A 13955-nucleotide genomic window follows, 5' to 3' on the forward strand; every position below is an offset into this window, starting at 1 on the left:
CCAACCGCATTCGCAGGCGACGATGGCCGCGACAAAGAGAGAGAGAGAGAGAGAGAGAGATTGGCGACGGAGTACCAGCGGGTCGGAGCAAAAATTCGCGCGCTTTTACGGGTATCTAATTACGTCATCATTATCGCACTAATACCAGCGAGATCTGGACAGCGTTGATGATAATCATTGGAACGGTGAAGACCTGACAAGGTGTGTGTGTGTGTGTGTGCATGCGTGTGATCGTCGCAAAATAAAAGTTTTCGTCACTCAACAGTTATTCGATCGTGTCCGGTATTTCGCAAATCGGTCTTGATCTTATCGTCGGAGTAAAATCGAACGGGATCGATTAGCTCGTGAACTCACCGGCCGACCCAGCGTCGTGCGCGAATTCGCTCACGAAGAACGCAAGGCGCACAAGTGGGTCATCGTGTCGAACGCGTTCGGAGAGCCATCGAAAGGCCCTTCGAGGGGCGAGTCCCTTGTGAAAGCGCCGGAAGTCACGCTACGTAATCCAGTTGGGCGCGTCAAGGTCTCCGAAATATTTACCTTAAATTACTCTAATTATCATCCGGATAGGACGATCGAGCGAGCAAGCATACGCCTCCGCCAGCGTGGACAGAACCTTGCTTCTTGTTATCTAATTTCTTGCTATCAGCACGGTCAAAAAGTCGAAGTATAATTCATGAAGTTGTCGTGGAAAAATAGAGAAAAAGAGAGAGAGAGAGAGAGAGAGAGTGTATCCGCCTTCGCTCAGTTATTCTCGAATTTGGTAAACACAATTATGCATGAACCGTGCGCATCGAGGGACTTTCCCAAACAATGAGTGATTACGCTCAGTGACAGAGACACGTGGGCGAAAAGCACGTGGTTGTGCGGGGAAACATGTTGCACGGTTATTTGTCAGCGACGTTTATCGTCTATAAAAATGCCGGGCTTGCGGCGACGGCAGCGGCGACTGCGATGGCCTGTGTGGGCTCTGCGATGATTAGAGAGTCGATGGAGTAACGGGCGCGTAGAGGCCCGGAGGAAGAATGCGAAAGCTGACCTTGCGCGTTTCCAACGATCCGGCTAATAATAATACGGTGAGAACATATTCACGGAAAGGCTACGGCGTGTCGGAATCGCCCCCTCCCCCGTGTGTCTCCTCCTTTCCACTCATCTTCCTCTTTCCCGTCGCGCAGTTGTTACATTTATTTCCTCCGTTTCCTCTTCCTCGAGCACCCCAAATTCGACGCCGGATGGCGACGAACGTACGACGATGCGTCCAAGTGAATAAACGTGAAACGGGATAATGGGGAGGGAGGGAGGGAGGGAGAGAGAGAGAGAGAGAGGGGGGAAAAATCGTTATCTATCCTTGTTAGAAGCAGAGATCCGATCAATGGAACGCTGATCCGTGCGGCTAAGTATCCGAGCCTCTTGATCGCGTCGTATCGAAATGATAATATCGTATTAATTAATCCATGTCACCACGCGCGCGACCGCAAGCTCCTGTTCTTTCGCGTCCTCGCTCGTTATCCGCGGTCTCTTCTGCTTCGTCAGCTTCTACGTCGCCACCACACACGTGCCGTTGTGTTAAGTATTTCGCTAGCCAAGGTCGACGATAACGATTTCGCTTCCTAGAAGCAGGGGGGTATCATTGATAACCAGTGTCACTCGTTCGAGATGACGACACGTGGTACGGCGGATTATCTTTCTTCGCGGGAAAATCGTCCCGCTGCGGATCTGGACCAGGCTGGATGATTTACATACACGTATATACGCTCCGTGGTTGGTATTCGTAAGGAGGATACAGTACGAGTCAGCGAGCGAACGAGCGAGCGGCACGACACGAGCATGAATTGTTTAGCAATTTTCATTGCACGAGGCGAATGACGCGTTATCGCTGTATCGAGACGCGCGTTAATTTCGCAAACAACGAGCAGGACATTTCGCGAATGCGTGTCTCCTGAAATTCACGTGACCGTCGTCATCCGGTCGCTGGGATGGCCAACTCTTGAATCACGACGTGATATTGACCATAAAAAATCGGACTATAACGAAAGAAATCAAGACCTATAACGAAAAGTGTTGAAATGTTTGCTCATTACGATAAGATCAAACGATCAACTGTACTTTTCTATTCTATTCTAATATATAAATAATCGTTAGTTCAATTTTTATATATAATAACAGACTGACAAAATTCTTGAAGCAAAATCAAAAAATAATCAACGGAACGTAACTTTCTATGTTACGTTTTAACAGGATGTTTTGTCCTAATAATCATTAATGTCTAAAATTTAAACGGTTATTTTTGAGGTAAAATTAAAAGAGCAATCAACGGAACACAAAATATACGATTATGTTGAAAAAATTGAATAATTTGAATAAAAGAAACTAAGATTCGTTTAATGGAACAGAAATTAAAATAATCCAAGGAGCGTTAGCGTCGCACGCCTTTAAATGCTGTTCATGTAGTCAATGACAAAAAGGTTGCGACATTTTTTTTTTTTCATAAGTTCCGAAACGCGTGTCCAACAGAAGAATTTGACGTTTAGTAATTCTCGAGACATTTTCCAATCGGGTACGAGATGCGTTGCGAAACTCGTCGAAAAAATAAGTGTCGCAACCTTTTTGTCGCTGACGATACACGGACCTTCCGTCCTACTAGCTCGCAGCTCGTCGAATGCATTTTCGTACATTATCATATTTCGCATAATACATTTTTCGTCGAGCGAAAAGTCGGAAAAAATGGAAGGAGTTCTGTCGGGACATTTGCAGCGAGATCGGAAAATCGTTGGCGATACCGCGGCGGTCTCGATACATCGCGATACGGCTGGGCGCATTATTATTCGCGGATAAAAAAGGAAGGCTGACGCATGGTCGAGAGCTGCACTAATCGTTCGCGCAGTCGGTCCGATGCGACCGCAGCCTCGACGCCGTCCGATAACGAGGAAAGATTATGCCCAAGGACAAGGCCGCGCCGCGTTTCACCTCTCCTCGCCGCGCTCGCGGCCTCCGAGCCGACATGAGACATTGCGACAAATCCGCGAAGCGCAGATACATACGCGTGCACGTAGCAACATGCTGCGCACATGCGTGACGATACAACATTGATGTGTGCGCCGGCCTTGTGCCACCGCCGCCGCGAAGTTGTCAACAAGAACAAACTGTCAACCAGAATTCCAAAGTATAGCGGCGCTCATCTCTCATACGTGCCAAATCGGCGAGACGCCGATCGAGAAAACCGGCGGCGGGGGGAGAGAGGTGAGTTTCGACGAAAGGGAGAGGAAAAAGTGGAAGAACGAGAACAAGAGCGCGGAAGGGAGACATATGTGCCGGGAAAGTGGGAAATACGGGAAGAACTGGTTGACCGAGCCGCATGAATAATTAACGCGGGGAATTCGAAGTATTATTGGCTCTCTCGCTCGCTCGCAGGCGAGTACGCGCGAAAATAGAAGCGGTTTCGGCCGGCGCAGCCAGCACCCCTCCTCCTCCTCCGTCCGTCCAGCCAGTCCCGCAATTTGCTTCCTACTTGATATTCGCTAATTTTAAGCGAATATGCGGCCCCACACGTGACAACTAACTTGCAGCCTGGTAACCTTACACCGGCTTCGTGTAAACTAGCGGTAACCAGCCCCTTCCTTCCTCCCTCGCGCGCGAGAACTCCTCGAAAACTAAAACTGTCGCAAGGACGAGGAACCGCGGCGCGTTGGACTGTTTTAAAGCGTACACGTCGCATTCGACGCGCGGCCTTCGACGTGATTTCTGGTGGAAAAGATCGAACATCAGCTGCGGCTGCTATCTATACATAATGCTGACATAATATCTATATGCGCGTTCGATGTCGTTACGACTGGCTCGAGGAAAGTTAAATAAAATTCGATGGCCTCGGGAGAGCGAGTTCTGCGTTACGGAAGATAGCGCGCGCGTGTCCGCGGTTACGACAGTGAAATAAAGTGAAATAGAATACAGCACGGCTCTTCTAATAGGAGCACTCGGGATCTGGAGAAGCCGGCCTCGCTTATGATTGCGCGAAGTAACGCGGTAAAAAGAGCCGAAAGCCGAGCGCGTGCGACGGAAAATCTGAATGCCGGCAGAAGTGGGGCAGTTCAAGATGGAGAGGTCGATTTCGTTATTATCGCGTGCCGTGAGCCTCGTCGCAAACAACATTATGCAAGCGATACATAAAATTCGTTTAAAGAATCGTATTCGCGCGTCGCCTCTTATCGCTTTTCAATTTAAACAAAAACAGCTCGCGCGGAACGACGCCCTTTCTTCCGTCTGCGTCGCCGTGATATTATTATATAATACGCAATTCTTTTGTTTCGGGTCCGATTTGATTAACCCGCGACGCGTAAAGGACGGATGTAATCTGAAAATATGATTAGAAGATAATTATATATTATGTAGGCGAACAGACCGTCACGCCCCCGCGCGCAATCTTTTTTTCCTCTTACACGGCCGCGCGCGTAAAACTCGCACGAGATAACTCGACGCGACTGACGTTACACGCGCTGCGAATTCTCTCTCTCTCTTTCTCTCTCAGAAGCGGCCGAGATAAAAATTACGCTACGTTATACGAAGCGGCACTGCGAGCAAACCGACACGGCCTGGACCACGATAAAAGGACTCCCCGCGCCGCTCCGATATCACGAAAACATTAATCGCGTTGTTCGAGGTTAAGATCACTCGAATCTGTACTTGAACTCAACTCGCTGAGTCATTCGCCGCATTATCGTCGCTCTTGATAACGATGAACACACGCCAGATAACATTCTCCGCGCTAGCGAAGTGCAATCGTCGGCTTCTGCGCCGCCGATGGCTATCCGGAGGTGGGCGATGCGACGAAGAATAGAGAAATTCATACTGAAATTCCTCACCGGACCGACGAAACCGAGTCTCTGCGACTTTTCGTTACGGCTCACACGGAAGTTTATTTATTTACTTAATTTCATGACAGAGGGAATGATATCAATTTGATTAGAACGAACTGCACACAAGAAAAACAAAAGGTTGTTTACGCTTTTCACGCGATTACTCAATGTGACGAGAGGACACGGATCAAACTAGACTTCAAAGGTTCAAGGAATTATTGAAAATAATTCGATAGATCCAGAATAGTTGTTCGCCAATATGCAAGTTCTATTCGTACAATTGAACCTGTCATATGACGTCAGATGATATTCCAGTAAAAAAAAATACGTTAGACGAACAAACCACTCTGGGTGACATATGAAGTCTAAATAATATTACATAATGTTACATATAAAGTCTAAATAATGTTACAAAGTAAAACATTTTCTGCTAAATCCAACACGTTTCACATCTATCAAACGATTCACAAAAACTTTTATGTTAATTTAAATGAACGTACTGCAAAATGAACGTACTGGAAAGTAATATTATGACATAAATTAACACAAAATTGACATCCATAATATGTAGTATGAAATGAAGAATACGAAATGTGAATTTTATTGAAATAACGCAAAAATTTTAACAAGGATCGCTTTTAACACAAAATGTTTTTTACTGCATAGTAATTCTGAACACACTATAAGACTATGTATCAGTTTAAATAAAAAAAAAAAGGCGAGTCAAAAATATATGATTCGTTCGCTGTTAAAATAAATCGCTTTACCGCGACGCTTTATCGCAAATGAAAAGCTTATTTCGTCGTGGGAGACACCTTCGTGTGTATCTCTCTCTCTTTTACCCAAGAGAGAGAGAGAGAAACACGAAACAATGTGACACACAAACAATGAATAATAATAATACCGAGCACCGCCCGGCGAGAGGTGTAAAATTAAATCCCGTGCGAAGTGCAAACGCGGACGCGTGGTTCGCGTCGACAAAGTGCCGCTACAAATTAATCTATTAAACGACAATAAAAGAGAGATGAAATATCAAGGACTTCCGCGTGTTCTTCGCGGAATCGGGCGCGATGCTGATACTTTTCTATTTCGCGAGTACGAGACGAACGGAAGTTCCGGCTGGGTCTCGTCTGGGCTTGGAAATTCGCTTTTCCACGTTAGTCATTTGCAAATTCGCAACTCGGCATGGCGCGACGCGGCGCCTCGACTCATCGTAATTTAATCATACGCGTACATATGTGTGTCGTACATGTGCGTATGTGTGTGTGCCCGCCCACATATATATATACGGGTCTATACACGCTTCTCTCGCGACTTCTCTCCTTTCCTCGCGCTTGTTATAGGAAGGTTCCACGGCGGCCGACGAGTGTCGGTGGCACGTAGTACTCGATGCGACGTACAAGGACAAGGCCACATGGTCACGGGCGGCCGGGGCGGACACGTCGTATAGATATATATCGACTACTACTCGTGACTCCCTCCTCCCTCCCTCTCTCTCTCTCGCTCTCGCGAGCTCATCATCGCCGCTACCACTACTAACGGGCACATGTCTATAGAGCGCGCGCGACGCGACTAAACGCGAGCGACCGCACACCGCTACCGACTAGGCGCGCACGTCGTTTGACCCTGCGTCGCGGTCTAGTGGATCTTCAGGGTCATACGACACGGCGGCAACGTGGTGCGAGTGAGATGTCTATCTTCACCCTTCACCCTCCCGAAGATCAAACGCAAAGCCCTCGACGCACACCTCTCTTCTGCGGTCTCTCTGATATATCTTTCGAAGCCGAGTCATTGTATGTTATAATCCGGATGATCGAATCTCTCTCGAGTGTTAACCTTCATCGTGTAATAGTCTTTATTATTCCATTTCAACTATACTTCACTCTCTTGGTGCACATAATACAGTTGTTTATTATTCGAATGAATGTAACTGGCCTTTAGAAGTAAAATACGAATATTACAGCTATTGGAATATCAATACTGTCAGTATTAATATTATCCGTGGGAGGATAAAATTGTTCAGTATGTAATGCATGTAATAAATGGCGAAATTGAAATTCGTCACCGATGGACCGACGAAACCGAATTTCTGCGATCTATCGTTACGGCTCCTGCGGAAATTTATTTATTTATTTATCCGATTAAAGGGAACAAGTCCCTTTGGTGCACAAATCTAAGTACGGAGGAATTTATATCAATTTAGCTATAACATATAGCTGAATTTATTACGAATTGTAAACAAGAAAATAAAAGGAATAGAAAAAGGTACTTTTTGCCATTTTCACCGCGATTACAATGTGATGAGAAGGCACGGATCAAACTTTGAAAGACATTCAAAGAATTATTGAAAAAGAATAAATTGATAAATCCAGAATAATTGTTCGTCAATATGCAAATTTTACTCATACAATTGAACCTACCATATGATATCCGATGATACTCAATATAAAATGTCAAATAAACGAACAACTCTGAGTGACATATGAAGTCTAAGTAACGTTAGTAATTCTGGATACACTATAAGACTAGTCATTTCCCTGAAAGAAATGAATAAGACAATTCATTTCCCTGAAAAATCTCCTTTATCTAATGGCTACGTTACGTAGAAAGCAATATTTTATTCCACTTATAATTAATTATTAATATTGACGATATTAATATTTTAATGGCATTTATAGCATTCTAAAGGCCCGTTACATTTATTCATGTGATTAGGCCAAAGTGAAACTTGTCTTTCTCATTATTTATTATTAATATTATTATTATTATTATTATTAATACTGATTTTTGCGATTCCGAAAGCACACCATTGCAGAGCGTAGTTTTACTTGTTGAAAAGTTTTGAGTTCCTCTCGAGTTTCAGTTCGCGTTCCGGAGCGATATATACACGGGTGTGCATTCCTTCAGGAAATTTTAGCTACGCGCACGATTATACGACGCATAAATTACCGGCAATTATGCGGAAGGAATCTGCGCGCCAAGTTATCAGCGAAAGAATTACTCGCGAAAAGGAGATTCTCGTTCGTGAGGAACGAAGGTTACATTCGTTACTCAAAATGCCAGCAGAAGCTTCGAGAAATTCGACTAGAATATTTCGCCATGCTAAAAGATCAGGCAGAGGTGGCGATACGCGCATCATTGACTTATTGCCAAGCCCGTGTGGTGTACTCGAATTTCTACACATTGTTTATGAGCTCTTCTGCGTCGCGTTCCGAGGAAGATTGCTCATTCAAAGTAATACGGGATGTTCGTGATATCGCCGTGCGGAAAGCACACAGCGCGTAACATTTGAATATCATGTTATCATCGCCTCTGCCTGACGTCATTTACTCATTAGACGCGATAAAACGGGCGAACACTCGTGCGAACAATCGATCGCATCATTCGTTTTATCAGTCCGGCTAAACCGGACGCTTACGTGCGCGACGCGACGCCGGGTTCGGGTGAAAATAGACCCGGAAGTAGCCGATAAAACACCGGGTACGCACGTTTGTAACCTCGGCTCGGCCTTATCGCAAGGCCAAGCTTTCGGTAACACGTGCGCATTGCCCTCCCGATGGAAGAGGTCGACGTAGTATATTGCGCCGCTTCGTCGCGCTCTGAAGTACAAAGCTGTACAAGGTGTAATCGCGAGAGCTCTCGATTGCAGTGTACGATCGGCCATTAACGAAATACCACGCGGCTAAGATTTTTAACACGAATGTTCGCTGATGTATTGAACACGCGACGGCGGACGTCGCGATATTCCGGGAAATATTGACACCTGGGAAAAAAGCACGGAGTTATCAGTTTTTGATCGCCCGATAATGTTTAACCCTGACATCGACATCCGTCTATTTCGACGCTGAAATAACAGCATAGGTCTGCATCACGAAAGATATTGTAAAATTTGTGCTATTGTGAACAATTACGAATTGCATTTATTAAGTTCCTTACGTCAATTTTTATTTATTGTCTTTGTAAACTGGTTGCTATCGGGTAACCAGTCATCTCATTGGATCAGGTTGATGACAATACTCACATGAACCCAACTTAATTTACAATTCATTTAAATGTTATTATTACCTAAATTATTCTTGTCATTTTTGAAAGTTTTGGGATTACATGACAAAATTCAATAGTTTCTTCGAAACCTTTATCTCAAGAAGTTCCTTAAAATTTTCATTTTAACGTAAAAGCTTTTATTTGAACGCAAAAGCACATTTGGAGTAAAAACCAATCACATTGAAAAGTCTTGTTACTAAGTCTAATAAAAAAAGAAAAATAAAATCCTTATAAATCTTCTAATAAAAACGAACGTTTTAAAAATGCCGAAGGTCTGTGAGACTTATCGCTGATCGGCCTCTGAAGTAACATTACAGGCTTCCCAGGTCTTTAAGAATTTACGTTCGACCAACACCATAGGTCTCAGAAGTCTGATATATGTTGAAATAAAATTACGATAATATATCTACGGGAGCTGATATAGGTCTTTCTTTCACGAAGATTGAAAATCAACTACACTATTGAGGGACTCATTTAGTTGACTCAAATAAAATTCTTGTTTTGATATAGGCACACAAATGTTTTGGATGTTGTGAGAACCAAACTTTCGTTTGTTCATATCCAAACAAGAATTTTTTTTAAGTCAACTAAATAAGTTTCTCAGTGTAACACACTGAAAAAAAGAGATTGAAATTTCGCGAATAAAACGTGACATTTTCTTCGATATTTATTGGTTAAAAAAGAATTTGACCGTGAGGAATATATATCCTTAAGAAATATATCTCGAGTTTCTTTATTAATTGGCTAATTTGCTGAGGATAAAATTTTATTTCGCCGTATTTACATACACATTTATTTCCGCGAAATAAACCTTATACTTTACGAATAAGTTTTTAATCTGATTTTGCTCAGTGCAGGAGTAGGGAGTATGTTTTGCACAAAGCATGAAAAAGGGGATAGCGGAAGAAAACATGTGTAGGCTTCTAACATGCTAACGCGAAGGAAAACGACGAAATATATCCATCGCAAACTTCGCAAAACGACCCTTCCTCGTTACTCTCCATCAAGAGGCTGATTATGCGAACGTCGCCGATCGCATAGGTTTTTGCAATCCTGGCGCAACCCCGTGCGAGAAATTGCAATCTCACCTCGGCTCGCAATACCAGCCAACGACCTTGGCCTTGCCCGAATAAGACGCGGCCTTGGCGGCCGATCGATGCGACTATCAGCCGGTGCTGCAAGTGCAGCGGGAGGGACTGGATCCGAACTGGTTCTCACGTATTCCCGGTTTAGATCGCATCGCGTGCATCAACTGCGGTCCGGCCTCAGAACTGTGTCACGTGTCGCCGTCTCTTGAGCTTTGATCCTTGGATCCTTCGCGCGTCGCCTCTTCTATATCGCTTGGCGGCTTGGCAGCGCCCGGGACGAATCCCATTTTAAGCACGGCCGAGCGCGGTGCTTTGCGAGAGAAACGTCCCCTTTTTGATAAGTCCGCGATATCGCTTCTTTCTTGCCTTTTTTTACATCCAACTTCCTTTGAGACGATAATCTCGTATCAGTTTCCTGTCTGCGGTTTGACGCGTGACGAGAAGTGCTGCGAAAACGTGAGAGAGAGAGAGGTGCGAGAACCGGCGCCGCGAGATCTCGAGAGGATCCACGCCGACGGTAGGAGGAGCATGCGCACCCTCGACCTTGGCACGAGGAAATAACGTCTGTTCGCGGCGCTGTCGAAAGATTGCATAATGTTACGCGAGACGCGTGGCTTAATTCCGTTTCTCCTCTCTTCCCTTTTTTTCCGCGCGCGCGTCGTCGCGTCCTCCGCGCAGACGAGTCGCCAGGCCGGACCTCCCGCTCGATGACGATAACTCCGAAGCGACAGGCCAATTTTTCTTCGCAGTCCGACGGAAGCGAATAATCTCGGCGCGATAAATTAAAGAGGCACTGCTCGTGTCGGCGAAGACGTTGCGCTCGGTTTCGCAAACTCGCCGCAGCGGCGGCGGCAGGTGCTCGTGCAACCAATGTCGCGTTAAAGTTACGTATTAAAGCGACACGCGAGGGAACTTTAATTAAATACGAACGCGTGACAGAGGGTGGGAGAGAGAGAGGAAGAGATCGCTCCTTCTCGCAGCGGGCTTTCAGCAACAGTTCGAGCAACCCCGATTAACTTATCCCGGATAAGAATCGCGTGATATAACGACGCAACGCGCGCGTTTAATCACTTCCGGCCCGGCGATCATTCGATCAGGGACGCGTTTGTTACAAATGCGGCCTCAAGCGCGGCCTTGGATGCTTCGCGCTAAATTTCAAGCCCGCCGCTTTAATCAGCTGGACTTTACCGCACGCGTGACGGCTAACTTTACATAAGAAATACAATGCGAGATACATGTGCGCGATGCAAATTGCGCGGCCGACTCGCGCCGAAGATCCGTACGGTCCTTGGGAGCTCTCTCGGTGAATTTCATCGCGCGAAATGATAATTCGTAAACTGCGGAGAGATCGGAAATTCAAGATCCGACCGTTCGTTTTCCCGAGAGTCTCTCGGTTGTATCGGTTATTTGTCGCGCGACCTCGCTCGTACATTCGCGGTCACTTGACGTCAGTCGAGGCAAATCGAGTGCCGACTTATCGATTCCATCTCGCGTCATCGCACGATGGATCACCGGACAATGCAATTTGCCGGCAAATAGGTGCGCTACCGTAGGAGACCATTATACCATTGAGAATCACTTGGCGCGAGAGAACGTAATCGTCATACCCCCCCCCCCCTGCCGCACCGGCATAAGCCGCCGAGTCACTCGTTTATCGTCGCAGTTAATAAAAGGCAAACTTGCAAACATTATCCGAGGACGATTCGGCGAGCGAGCGAACGGTCGTGCATTTCCGTTTTTGCCCGCCGATAATCCACGTGTCGCCTGATGGCTAAATGTTTCTCGGTTCGACTGCTTTGAAATATCACGCTGTTATAATTAGCACATAAATCTGTAGCGTTCAACGATATTCGCGGTGTTAGCATTAATGTTACATTATATGACACTCATGGCTATGTACATAAATAACCGTGTGTATAAGTCGTGCGTTTTTCTCTCGGCGAGCGTATCACCGAGTCCACGCCTTCTCACGGCGGCGCAAATTGCGTCTTAAACTCGAGATCGAATTTTGTCAAACATAGAAACGTCCTAACTTCCATCCTAGTTTGGCTTAATGCGAACGCGAAGGCAGGATTTTACCGTGTACGAGATTTCTTCGCGCAAGTCCTCGCTGACAAATAGGTTATCGGTTGAGGTCGCAGTGACGGTAATGTCTGCGGTTGAAGAGTCAAGGATCCGAAACCTTGCAAAGTTTGTCCCAACTATTACGTACATATCGCAACTGTAGCGACGTTGCATGATTGGCATAAAGCGGATGTGTCAATAAAGCCGCGAATAAGTGTAACGCTGAAAATTCGCCGTGCGAGAATCTGAATTTGGCCGGTTTTACAGATCGTTTTGGAAGAACGGATGATGCTACACGGAGAAAATAAATTTTGCTATAACGACAAATTGTTTGTTAATATAGTGAGAGCAAAAAGAATTTGTTCGGACAGCAGAAAGATTTGTTAAGAGAATTAATTGATTGGGTATATGGGCAGAAAAATCGTTTGATTACGCTAACTAAATTTTATTGCTGTCGCAACGACTTGTTACAACAGCAAAATTGTTTTTTCATGTAATAAATCTTTTGGTTGTTAGTATATTAATAAACAATTTATTGTTCCAGTAAAAATTGCTTTTTCTTTATATTAGGAGAATTTACGATAGGGGAAAAGGTGTGAATAAACATGGGACGAGCTACTACCGAGGAATTTTTTCATTTTTAAAAATGTATTAGCATCCCATTTATTCAGATCCTCGACTTGATATAGTATGTTGACAAAATGGTGTGTACCCTTTTAACAGTTGTATATATCGGTCTTAATAACTAATGGTATGTGTCAAATATATCATATATACTAACATCATTGACGATTATTCATTCAATATTTAGATTTTAAACTACAGTTTTACCCGTTATACTTGAAACCGTCCCATATTTATATCTTTCCCTCTACTATCAAACATTATTTATCGACCCTAACGTATGGCGAACACGACTTGACTTTATAGGCAAATGCAATAGGCACGCGAACTCGACGACATATGGCGAAATAATTCAATATCGTATAGAAATATGTCTCTTTGTTCTAACAATACAACGGAACGTACCTTACATTGATGTAGGCAGAATCGATGAAATGTAACTTATCGTTTTGGGACGAGACGGGACGAGCTGAGTCGAGCCGCGTCGCGCCACGCCACGCGGCGTTGATGTTATTCTCACTGAAAGTTTGTATCCTTGACATACAAAAGCTACGGTGACCTAACCCAGGCAAAGGGGACGTTCCGTTCGCGAATCGAATAGGCTCAGAGTGAGAATGCCGACGCGCGAGGCGAACTCGGCTCGGATACCCGACGACCGCGACGGCGTTTTATTATTGAAATTCACCGTATATTCCACGTTCGACGTTTCGTCAAGGCACGAGAGAAGGATTGTTTCTCAAAAATATTGGTCGTTTTATCACCGAAGCGATAGCCATCAATCGTGGAAACTTCGAGTGAAGCTCCGTCTCGCCGGGGAAGTGATTTTAGATAGGCGTCCACCATGTAGAATCACCTCGAGAACTAGACTCTGGAGTACCTCAGGAATGGTAGGTACGCACACACGTGTCGGATATTCTGAAAATTCTGGATTTCGTCATTTTCAGGGCCATCTGCCCCCTTCACTTCCGCCGATGACTCCTCGCCGGTTAATCGATGCGCGTGGTTCCTCGTTCCGCGATAATACTTGAAATTAATTATCACCGACGCGGCACGGTAACGGTAGCGCGTATATAAATGACACGAGATGAAGAAGGGAGATACATTTCAATGAGAAAAATCTCAGCTAGATCTCTCTTAACCCTTTGCACTCGAGGGCTCCGCTATGGAGACAATGCAAATAACTTTCAGTTCATAACATAAGGACAAAGACAAATCGTAAAAACTATTGTGTATAGGATATTCCGCTCTTGCTATTTGCATTTGAGTTTGAAGAGTTTGAAGCCCTCGA

General features: G+C 45.0%; 1 pseudogene; it reads right to left on the reverse strand.

The window, feature by feature from the left end:
* Nucleotides 1–1526: 1526 nt before the first annotated feature.
* Nucleotides 1527–3056, reverse strand: LOC106751996 (annotated as a pseudogene).
* Between the last annotated feature and the right edge of the window lie 10899 nt (nucleotides 3057–13955).

The sequence above is a fragment of the Dinoponera quadriceps genome, unplaced genomic scaffold (genome assembly GCF_001313825.1).
Source record: "Dinoponera quadriceps isolate SergipeBrazil2010 unplaced genomic scaffold, ASM131382v1 scaffold424, whole genome shotgun sequence".
Taxonomy (NCBI): Eukaryota; Metazoa; Arthropoda; class Insecta; order Hymenoptera; family Formicidae; genus Dinoponera; species Dinoponera quadriceps.